Below are 10,457 nucleotides of genomic sequence, written 5' to 3'. Positions count from 1 at the left end.
ATTGTTTAATCTAACAAGTCTAAGCAGGAATGTATGATTCATGATATTTTGATGTGCAACCTAGTCCAGATTGTCAGGAATTTGGGGTTGACAATTAGACTATAGTTGCTATATTTTACTGTCAAAATAGAGATAAATTACATACATCTATATGTACACTAATTAATATCATAGGCTAATTAATTTGGGGTTCAACACCTGAGGAAGTGGAAACTCAAAACACATTAACTAGATCGCTAACTCTAAATATAATACACACTGTTAGTAGCCATGTATTCATCCAACAGTACAGTGAATGTCCTACAAAAAACTCCACATCTCAAAGCCATATCAAATATCTTGGTTGTAAAATAGTTGCTATTTAGCTGAATATTGAGAGTTCAGAAATACAAAGTATACCAACAGAAAGCTGAGACCCTCCTATCAACAGGGCAAAACTTCCAAAGCTGTGTTTGTCCTGCAATGGCATTTTGAAATGTTATACGATCTGATAAAAACAAATCTTGAGTGCATGGAGGGGAGGAGAGTAAAGTGAAAATGTATAACGTGCTCTTTCTACGTTAATACGCACTCTATGTTTTTTTGAGAGTCGTAGAAGGTCTCTTTGCTGATGGCGTGTTTGACGTTTGGTCATGTAGTGTATATACAAATATTTGTGTGTGTCAATTTCGACCAGCCCACCCAACAAAAAAATGGTCTATCCCATCTGCCAGATGTCCAATCCACTCCCGACAGCGGGGTGTTCTTATCACATGTGGGCTAATGATGCAGAGATGAGCTACAGTAGATTACCAAACCAAGCCTGGCACTCCAAAACAATTTGTTCCAGCTAGAAGATGCCCTTAGACACTGATCGAAGATCAGTTTATTCTCCCGACACTGTCCTTAGTCTTAATTTTTAAATAGTGAAAATTACAAACCAACCTTATTGCAGTGGGCTTGTTCGACATCGCAGGCAACTGCAGACTGACAGATCCGCAAAGAACCCTGCATCATAAATAATAATCTCCACATCATTATTATTTGTATATCTGTCAGTCAGTCACAATTTACCCATGATACATTACGGTTTTGATCTTCTCGGACAAGGCCAGTGTCTGCTCACCTGTGGCTTCAGCCTACCACAGAGTTTTAAAACTAAAACCAGAGAGGAAGAAGAACAGGCCCAACTCGGCGGAATATCTGTCTTCCAGCAGATGGCGCTTTTTCGTTGTTTCGCTCACCAAGCAAGGAGTTTTTGTACGGAGGTCAATGAGAGTGTCGAATTTAGTCAACTGAAAAATGTATGGTTTATTTGATCTATTATAAGTTTCGTAATGCTAAAGTTGTTAGGAATGTACTTATATGTAGGATACGTGAGATCCCGGCCACTTTTAGAAAAAACTATTCATATCGGAGTTGTCTCGAGATGACAATGAATATTCATGGTATGAGGCTAGTACCGCCGTGCAGCTTTGTGGACAACGACTCCCATTGTTAGCACGGAGAGACATGTATATCTTGTCAGTATATCCATAATATTTTTTAAAACTGATGCTCCGCAGCCGCCGTCATCTGTGGGTGGGTGATGATGTCAGACACCCGTGGAACTGGGGTTGTCACTAGTTACCACAGTCACAAAGTCAAGATTGGCTATATCGTAAAAAATTAATGAAAACAAAATTTGAATTTTAGTCTTAATTTAAGTTTAGGCATATGGTTAGCAGTGTGGTTAAGGTTGAATCAGATTTTAAGAAGATAAATTGTAGAAAAAGGCGGAGTTTAGATATAATTATGACTTTGTGGCTGTGGTAACTAGTCACGATCGTGGACTGGCGGTCTGCCATCTTTGATTGTGCGACAGGCCGCGGCGCCTTCACTCACTCAATACTGTCTCATACGAGACAACGGGTGTGCAAGAAGACAGAAACACAAGCCGAGAGCCTGTTAACGTCCGAATAACGGAGGACACGTCGGGGAAGAAGAAAGGGCACCGTATAGGCAACAGAAACGCATCAGGCCCGTGCAAGTCGAGAGGAGCTTGTTGGATGCTAGCTAGTATCGTTAGCCGAACTAGCAAGCTAGCTTTTGTAATCCGCCGGCCACACACACACTCGCACAAAACAGGCCGAACCCAGACGAGGCATACGACAGACTAGAAGAAAGGGACCGGCGGTGACGGGTAGGTCGCCATGTCAATGATGTTCTAGCTAAATACTTCGTGGTGAAAACCAGGTTAGCGAAAGCCGAATGTGAATGTGATGGCAAATAGAATTCAAAACCGAAACTGAACGTTCTGACTATTTTCAACTAGGTAGATGGTTAACCCACCATGCTGCAGTGTGTAGTTTAAATCTGAACGATTGAAGCCCGTTAACAATCCAAATATATTGTTACTGGGGTGAGGAATCATGTTTGACATCGTGAATTTGTGTTCGATTAGTTTTGGTGCTTTGGGCTAGAAGAGGCCCCTGCGTCGGGCCGATGTGACCCACCCTGCCTAAAATGGTCCATGAAGCCAGGCATCTACCTGCCGGTGAACTAGTTACAATTTCACTACTTGGCTGCACCGAGATTTTACAAAAAATCTCCAAGCCTTGAACAATGCTGATATTACAAATTTGTGTTTGAGGGTTGAACACGTTGCATAGACATTCCTTAACTATTGTGGTTTGGACGTGACTGTGTCCATGTCTCCCCCCCCCAGTTTAGAAATGATTATCCGTTTGACTATCCTTTATACAGCGATGATACACAACTCAAACACATTCACCCAGACAATTGGTAACCACACAGTCAACCGGTTTTACCATGTTTTGTGTTGACAATGATCCTGTCTTCGGGACTGCCGGACATGTCCATTAGTAAGTTATATGAACCACAATGTATGTTGATAACCTCAGGTACCATTGATCCCAATGACTGACGATGCAGATGTAATTATTGAGCACTCTGGAATGTGACTGGTATGCAAATGACCAGGCAGCGATTTGACCTGGCCTCTGGTGTATGAGGAAGTGAGTGGATCTGTGAATGTGTAGACTTGTGTGTCAGAGGAGATGGTCAAAAGAAGTGATTCATCCTCCCTATCTGACCAAGGTTTTTTGTGTGCGTGTCTTTCCGAATCCCCAGAGTTGGTCAGTTGAGGCCATTTTCATAGGAAAGTGAATTGTTTCAACCGATAGCCTCACATTGGAAACCCTAAAAGTGTGTATAGTTTACCCATAGGTCAACTTTGTTTATTGCTCAAAAGTAGGTTGAAGTCCATATTTAATGCCATCTTTTCTGTAATTTGTTATATGAAGATGACTGCAGGCCTTATTCCCTAATTACTGGGAAAGATGGGCATCATCTAATTCCATCTCCCTATGGACTGGGAGATATTGATGTTCCTTCCTCCCAAGAGGCTGCAGCTCAATATTATGGATGGGCTGCATTGCAATAATAGTATAAAGTGGCTTACATCGCTGCATCTCCTCTCCCTTGTGTCTACTGATTTGAAAACCAAGATGGATAAAATCAAAATTGCGGGTTAAGCCCTTTGTGGGACTCTTACTAGCCCAGTTATTTCATATCAGTGTAGGTGTGTGGTGGTTGTGTGTAGCATGGCTATCTGGTAGGCATGTAATGGCGTATCGGTAATCCCCTATGCAAGTGCGTGGGTCCGCGGACCCCAAACCGATCCAAATGTAGCATGCATTGGTCAGAAAATCGATTCAAACGTTACGAATCACTGGTTGTTGTTTTTTTTGTGGCTCATATTGCATTCTTTACCTTTCAAAAAAATACCTCAGATTTTGTGTGAACTTTCAGTGTCAAACTACATTTAACTGTGTTGATAGTAATTGATCTACAAGTCATTTTGCATGCCGACCAATCCCAGGCGATTATCAGTAGCCTAGTCAAACTGCGCACTGTGCCCAGCTTTGGAAGCTGACCAACGCAAGGTAGGCGGCCTGATCTTGCACATCTGCGAGGCACCTTCAGCATTCAAATGCTAATATGGCTTGCGTGATATTAGGCTTTTAGTTGAGTGACAACCTATGTAATTTGCCTAGGTCATTGTTAGAATGTGCTGTTTAACTTGTTTTACAAGAATAAAAGTAAGCTACCAGACACACAACTCTCATCTGGCTATACTGTACCTGCTGAACGGGGCTTAAAATAGATTTTATTTTGATTGCACAAGTTAACCATCAACAATAGTTTTGGTAGTTTTGCTTTGAACTAGGGATGTAACAAATGGACAACATTTCTTACTGTTTAAACTGCCTTTAAAATTTTTTTTCGTTAAAGCGATAACAGAAATGTATACAATTCCATGTGAATTCACAATGCAGATAGTCTACATCGCGCTTCCCGCGGAGAGAGAGAATTTTCTAGTTTAGGCTGCTGGTGCTCTTGCTTTTCATGAGTGATGCGTGTAGCTTGCTCTTGTTGTCCAATGACGAATCATCAAACCGGCACTAGGCTACAGTTTTTATTTTCCGGTGATGATCGGGACTTGTTAATGTTATATTTTGTGAAGAATTAATTTAAGGTAGGGATTTCCAAGGAGTCTAATTTCGTTTTACCATTTAAAGCCCCCCCCCCCCTAATTTAAACAGTGCATATGCTCATGTTTTTATATGTAGGGTAAAGTCGATAATTTCATAACCAGGACAGAAATCACTTTTGCGAGGTGCATGGCCGAAGCGAGAAGAGATTACTTCGTTAACTTCCAAAAGGGTAAAATCCAAATTTGTGCATTATATTCATTGGCTATGTCATAGCTAATTTGTAAATTATGAATATTGATACATTACTAGCAAACACTTAACCCACTACTTGTCATTTTTCTGGTTATGGTGATTTCAGAACCAAAATAGGGGGACAAAAAACAGGCTACATTGCCCCCCCCCTCCCCTAATCTGATATGGCTCAGCTCAGGTGCCTACATATTACATACACCATAGACATACATCATTTACACACACCAGTCAGCTCAGACAGATCCAGCTCAGCAGCAGATTTTAATTTAGAATGGAAAATGAATGTGTTTATGCAACACAAGTTAGTGTATCGCATCGATTCGTTCTCTAATTAAATTGTTTCAAACTAAAACGTATCGTTCCTGTATCGGAGCCCATGTATTTGGATGCATATTTGTCTCGAAAGGGAAAGGTGCACATCTCTATCATCTCACTACTGTTGTATCACTGTGAGGCAATGAGTGGTGACTCAGCTGATATCCACCTCCTCAACTGGCACAGTGCACTGCACACAGTTTTGTGTCCATCTGTAGCTTCCTGCCATAGGGCCCGTCTAAAAAGGTTTCCTTGTTTCAGTTCCATCATTTACAGCAATCTGAAAGTACTTGGTGAAAGCAAATAACAAAGGAATAATTCAGGACATCTATCTTCTTACTGCCTGAAGTGACATCCCATTCCTTCCTTCTGCTCCTCATCTTTCCTCTCCTCTCTCAGCTCTCCCTGGAGGCAAAGGGACAGGGTTACTGTTGTAAGGGCTATACACTGAGTGTACAAAACATTAGGAATGCCTTCTCTTTCCATGACAGACTGACCAGGTGATATCCATGATCCCTTATTAATGTTAAATCCACTTCAATCAGTGTATATGATGGGGAAGAGACAGGTTAAAGAAAGATTTTTAAGCCTAGACAGTTAAGATATGTATTGTGTGTGTGTGCCATTCAGAGGGTGAATGGGCAAGACAAAAGATTGAAGTGCCTTTGAACCAGGTATGGTAGTAGGTGCCATGCACACCGGTTTGTGTGTCAAGAACTGCAACGCTGCTGTGTTTCTTATGCTCAAAGTTTCCTGTGTGTATCAAGAATGGTCTACCACCCGAAGTACATCCAACCAACTTGACACAACTGTGGAAAGCATTGGAGTCAACATGGGCCAGCATCCCTGTGGAACCATTTGACACCTTGTAGTCCTTGCCCTGATGAATTGAGGCTGTTCTGAGGGCAAAAGGAAGTGCAACTCAATATTAGGAAGTTGTTCCTAATGTTTTGTACACTCAGTGTATGTGTTGTCAATTTGGATAAAAACGTCTTAATCTAAATATAAGGCAAGGTAAGGTTGGAGACTGGATTGCAGAGAGAAACAACTGGACATGATCTGAACTGAAGCTGGGTTTGTGGCTGTATTAAGCAGGTGGGCAACGACCTCTGGGGGCATGGCTGGGTTATGTGGGACTTGACAGAATAAGGCAGTATTTTATTTGTAATTTTTTTTTTATTAGGGGTGGATCAGCTTTAATATTGCAGATAGACCGTTGTTTCGTACCCCAGTAAGAGTAGCTGTCCCTAACGGGGTTCCTAATCAAATCAAAGCTCTACACTTTGTCTGTTACCACTGATTAGGGCTGGGGGAGGTATACCGTATTTTATGATATACCTGTATTGCTGCACGGACCGGTTTGGGTTTTTACTTTACCTTCTATAATGGTATTTGAATGTTTGGTTTGTTAAATGTGATACGTCGTGTGTAATGTCTATTTTTATAGTTTACTTCGCTACTTGAGTTGTCTCTCACTGCGCTCTCTCTCTCCATGCTGCTTTCCACACAGACCTATTCCCGCTCCCTGTCACTTGAGCGCAGTGACGGCTTACCCCGGCCAAACCCTAACCCGGACGACGCCGGGCCAATTGTGAGCCGCCCTATGGGACTCCCAATCACGGCCGGTTGTGATAGAGCCTGGAATCGAACCAGGGTCTGTAGTGATGCCTCTAGCACTGTGATGCAGTGCCTTAGACCGCTGCTCCACTCGGGAGCCCCTCACGAGTCTGCTTTGTCAATGTAACAATGCTGTTTTCAATTTGCTTAATATAAATCCACTAGCATTCTATAATTACATTTAATTTGTTACATCTGCAAACAGCTTGTTTGTCTTTTCTTAGCAAGTTGGGCCTAAATATTGTTAGCCGCTAAACGCTAGTTAGCTTACTAGCTAGCTTATAAATGAACTGAGTCAGAGCAAACGTAATTCATTATACAGTCTGTTAATACCAGTGATGGTGTAGACCTAAATCAGCATGTTTGTGCAACAGTATCTTCTAAATCAGTGGTTCCCAAACTTTTTATAGTCCCGTACCCCTTCAAACATTCAGCCTCCAGCTGCGTACCCCCTCTAGCACCAGGGTCAGCGCACTCTCAAATGTTGTTTTTTGCCATCATTGTAAGCCTGCCACACACACACTATACGATACATTAAACATATGAGTGTGAGTCTAACAACCCGGCTTGTGGGAAGTGACAAAGAGCTCTTATAGGATCAGGGCACAAATAATAATAATAATCATCATTAATTTTGGCATTTATTTATCCATCTTACATATAAAACCTTTTGTTCATTGTAAATTGTGTAACTCACCACAAGTTAATGAGAATGTTCTGCTTGAAAGGATGCACATAACTCTGCAATGTTGGGTTGTATTGGAGAGAGTCTGTCTTAAATCATTTTCCACACACAGTCTGTGCCTATATTTAGTTTTCATGCTAATGAGGGCCGAGAATCCACTCTCACCTGTACTACCGTTCAAAAGTTTGTGGTCACTTAGAAATGTCATTGTTTTTGAAAGAAAAGCAAAAATTGTTAATGTTGTAAATGACTTGAAACTGGAAACGGCTGATTTTTAATGGAATATCTACATAGGCGTACAGAGGCCCTTTATCAGCAACCATCACTCCTGTGTTCCAATGGCACGTTGTTAGCTAATCCAAGTTTATCATTTTAAAAGGCTAATTGATCATTAGAAAACCCTTTTGCTATTATGTTAGCACAGCTGAATACTGTTCTGATTTAAAGAAGCAATAAAACTGGCCTTCTTTAGACTAGTTGAGTATCTGGAGCATCAGCATTTGTGGGTTTGATTACAGGCTCAAAATGGCCAGAAACAAAGAACTTTCTTCTGAAGCTCGTCAGTCTATTCTTGTTCTGACAAATTAAGGCTATTCCATGCGAGAAATTGCCAAGAAACTGAAGATCTCGTACAACGCTGTGTACTACTCCCTTCACAGAACAGTGCAAACTGGCTCCAACCAGAATATAAAGAGGAGTGGGAGGTCCTGGTGCACAACTGAGCAAGAGGACAAGTACATTAGTGTCTAGTTTGAGAAACAGACACCTAACAAGTCCTCAACTGGCAGCTTCATTAAATAGTACCTGCAAAACACCGTCTCAACGTCAACAGTGAAGAGGCGACTCCGGGATGCTGGCCTTCTAGGCAGAGTGCCTCTGGCCAGTGTCTGTGTTCTTTTTCCCATCTCAATCTTTTCTTTTTATTGGCCAGTGTGAGAGATGGCTTTTTCTTTGCAACTCTGCTAGAGGTCGACCGATTATGATTTTTCAACACCGATATCGATTATTGGAGGACCAAAAAAAGCCGATACCGATTAATCAGCGGATTTTTTTATTTTTTTAAAATTATTATTATTTTTTTTTGTTGTAATAATGACAATTACAACAATACTGAATGAACACTTATTTTAACTTAATATAATACATCAATAAAATCAATTTAGCCTCATAAATAATGAAACATGTTCAATTTGGTTTAAATAATGCAAAAACAAAGTGTTGGAGAAAAGTAAAAGTGCAATATGTGCCATGTCAAAAAGCTAACGTTTAATTTACCTTGGCTTCTTGCTGCCCTCGCGTAACAGATAGTCAGCCTGCCATGCAGGCTCCTCGTGGAGTGCAATGTAAGGCATGTGGTTAGAGCGTTGGACTAGTAACCGGAAGGTTGCAAAAACGAATCCCCCCTGAACAAGGCAGTTAACCCCCGTTCTTAGGCCGTCATTGAAAATAAGAATGTGTTATTAATCTGACTTGCCTAGTTAAATAAAGGTGTACATTAAAAAAATCGGCAAATCGGTGTCAAAAATACCGATTTACCGATTGTTATGAAAACTTGAAATCGGCCCTAATTAATCGGCCATTCCGATTAATCGGTCGACCTCTAAACTCTGCCTAGTCGCCTCTTCACTGTTGACCTTGAGACTGGTGTTTTGCGGGTACTATTTAATGAAGCTGCCAATGAGAAATACGCAAAGCATCAATATGTTAGCTACATGAAGTAGCTAAGAGAACAACATTAAATGTAGCCAAAGATTAAACGTTCCCCTAAGAAACACTTATCAACACTTTGGTTCCTACCTTCTCACAACAACTCCTCCCTGGTATTTTCATCCGTTGTCTTGTCAAACAACGCTGTATTCAAACTATAGAATTGGAATCATGGAAATCAAATGATTATTGGACCACTTCATCCAAGGGTTTTGCTCTAAATCACAAGTCAAATCGCAATTGCAACATTTGGTAAAAAAAAAAAAGCCCTAGATTGCTTGCCCATATAGTGCAGCCCTACGTTGAAGTGATCTCAAATGAGTGCAGAAATTGATGAAAATGCAGACTTTTTGATTGAATAGTATAACACAAACAGAAGGGAGAAAGACCCATTGAAATCACTTGTAATGGGGAAACGTATATATATTCTATTTCATTCCACTTTTCACAACAAATTGTGTTCCCTCAGGCCACTACTCTACTATCACGTATCTACAATACAAAATCCATGTGTACATGTGTACGTGTGTGTAGATTGCATGTCTTATCATGTGTCTGTGTCTCTTCAGTCCCCACTTCCATAAGGTGTATTTTTATCTGTTTTTCAAATCTGATTCTACTGCTCGCATCAGTTACCTGATGTGGAATAGTTCCATGTAGCCATGGCTCTATGTAGTACTGTGCTCCTCCCATAGTCTGGTCTTGACTTGGGGATTGTGAAGAGACCTTTGGTGGCATGCCTTGTGGGGTATGCATGGGTGTCTGAACTGTGTTCTAGTAGATTAAGCAGACACCTCAGTGCATTCAGCATGTCAACACTTCTTACAAAAAAAGTAGTGATGAAGGCAATCCCTCCTCCACTTTGAGCCATGAGAGATTTACATGTTATTAATGTTAGCTCTCCTGTATATTTAAGGACCAGCCGTGCAGCCCTGTTTTGAGCCAATTGTATTTTCCGAGGTCCCTCTTTGTTGCACCTGACCACACAACTGAACAGTAGTCCAGGTGCAACAACGTGGGCCTGTAGGACCTGCCTTGTTGATAGTGTTGTTAAAAAGGCAGAGCAGCGCTTTATGAGAAATATGTCCATCTTAGCTACTGTTGTATCGACATGTTTTGACCATGACATTTTACAATCCAGGGTAACTCCAAGTAGTTTAGACATCTCAACTTGGTCAATTTCCACATTTATTACAAGATTTATTTGAGGTTTAGGGTTTAGTGAATGATTTGCTCCAAATACAATGCTTTTAGTTTTTGAAATATTTTTGGGGGACTAACTTTTTCCTTGCCACCCACTCTGAAACTAACTGCAGCTCTTTGTTAAATGTTGCAGTGATTTCACTCGCTGAAGTAGCTGACGTGTATAGTGTTGAGTCATCCGTATACATAGACACATTGGC

At 41.0% G+C, this 10,457-nt stretch overlaps 1 protein-coding gene across 1 annotated transcript in view; it reads left to right on the top strand.

The window, feature by feature from the left end:
* Positions 1–1,784: 1,784 nt before the first annotated feature.
* The window catches only part of prrc2c (proline-rich coiled-coil 2C), a 62,032-nt gene continuing 53,359 nt past the window's right edge, over positions 1,785–10,457 (top strand). The window contains 1 exon segment of the mRNA XM_014169335.2: positions 1,785–2,161. The gene's annotated coding sequence lies outside the window, so the exon portion shown is untranslated.

Source organism: Salmo salar, chromosome ssa23, assembly GCF_905237065.1.
Source record: "Salmo salar chromosome ssa23, Ssal_v3.1, whole genome shotgun sequence".
Lineage (NCBI taxonomy): Eukaryota > Metazoa > Chordata > Actinopteri > Salmoniformes > Salmonidae > Salmo > Salmo salar.
Note: the sequence above shows the minus strand (reverse complement) of the source record. Positions and strands in the feature narration are given on the sequence as shown.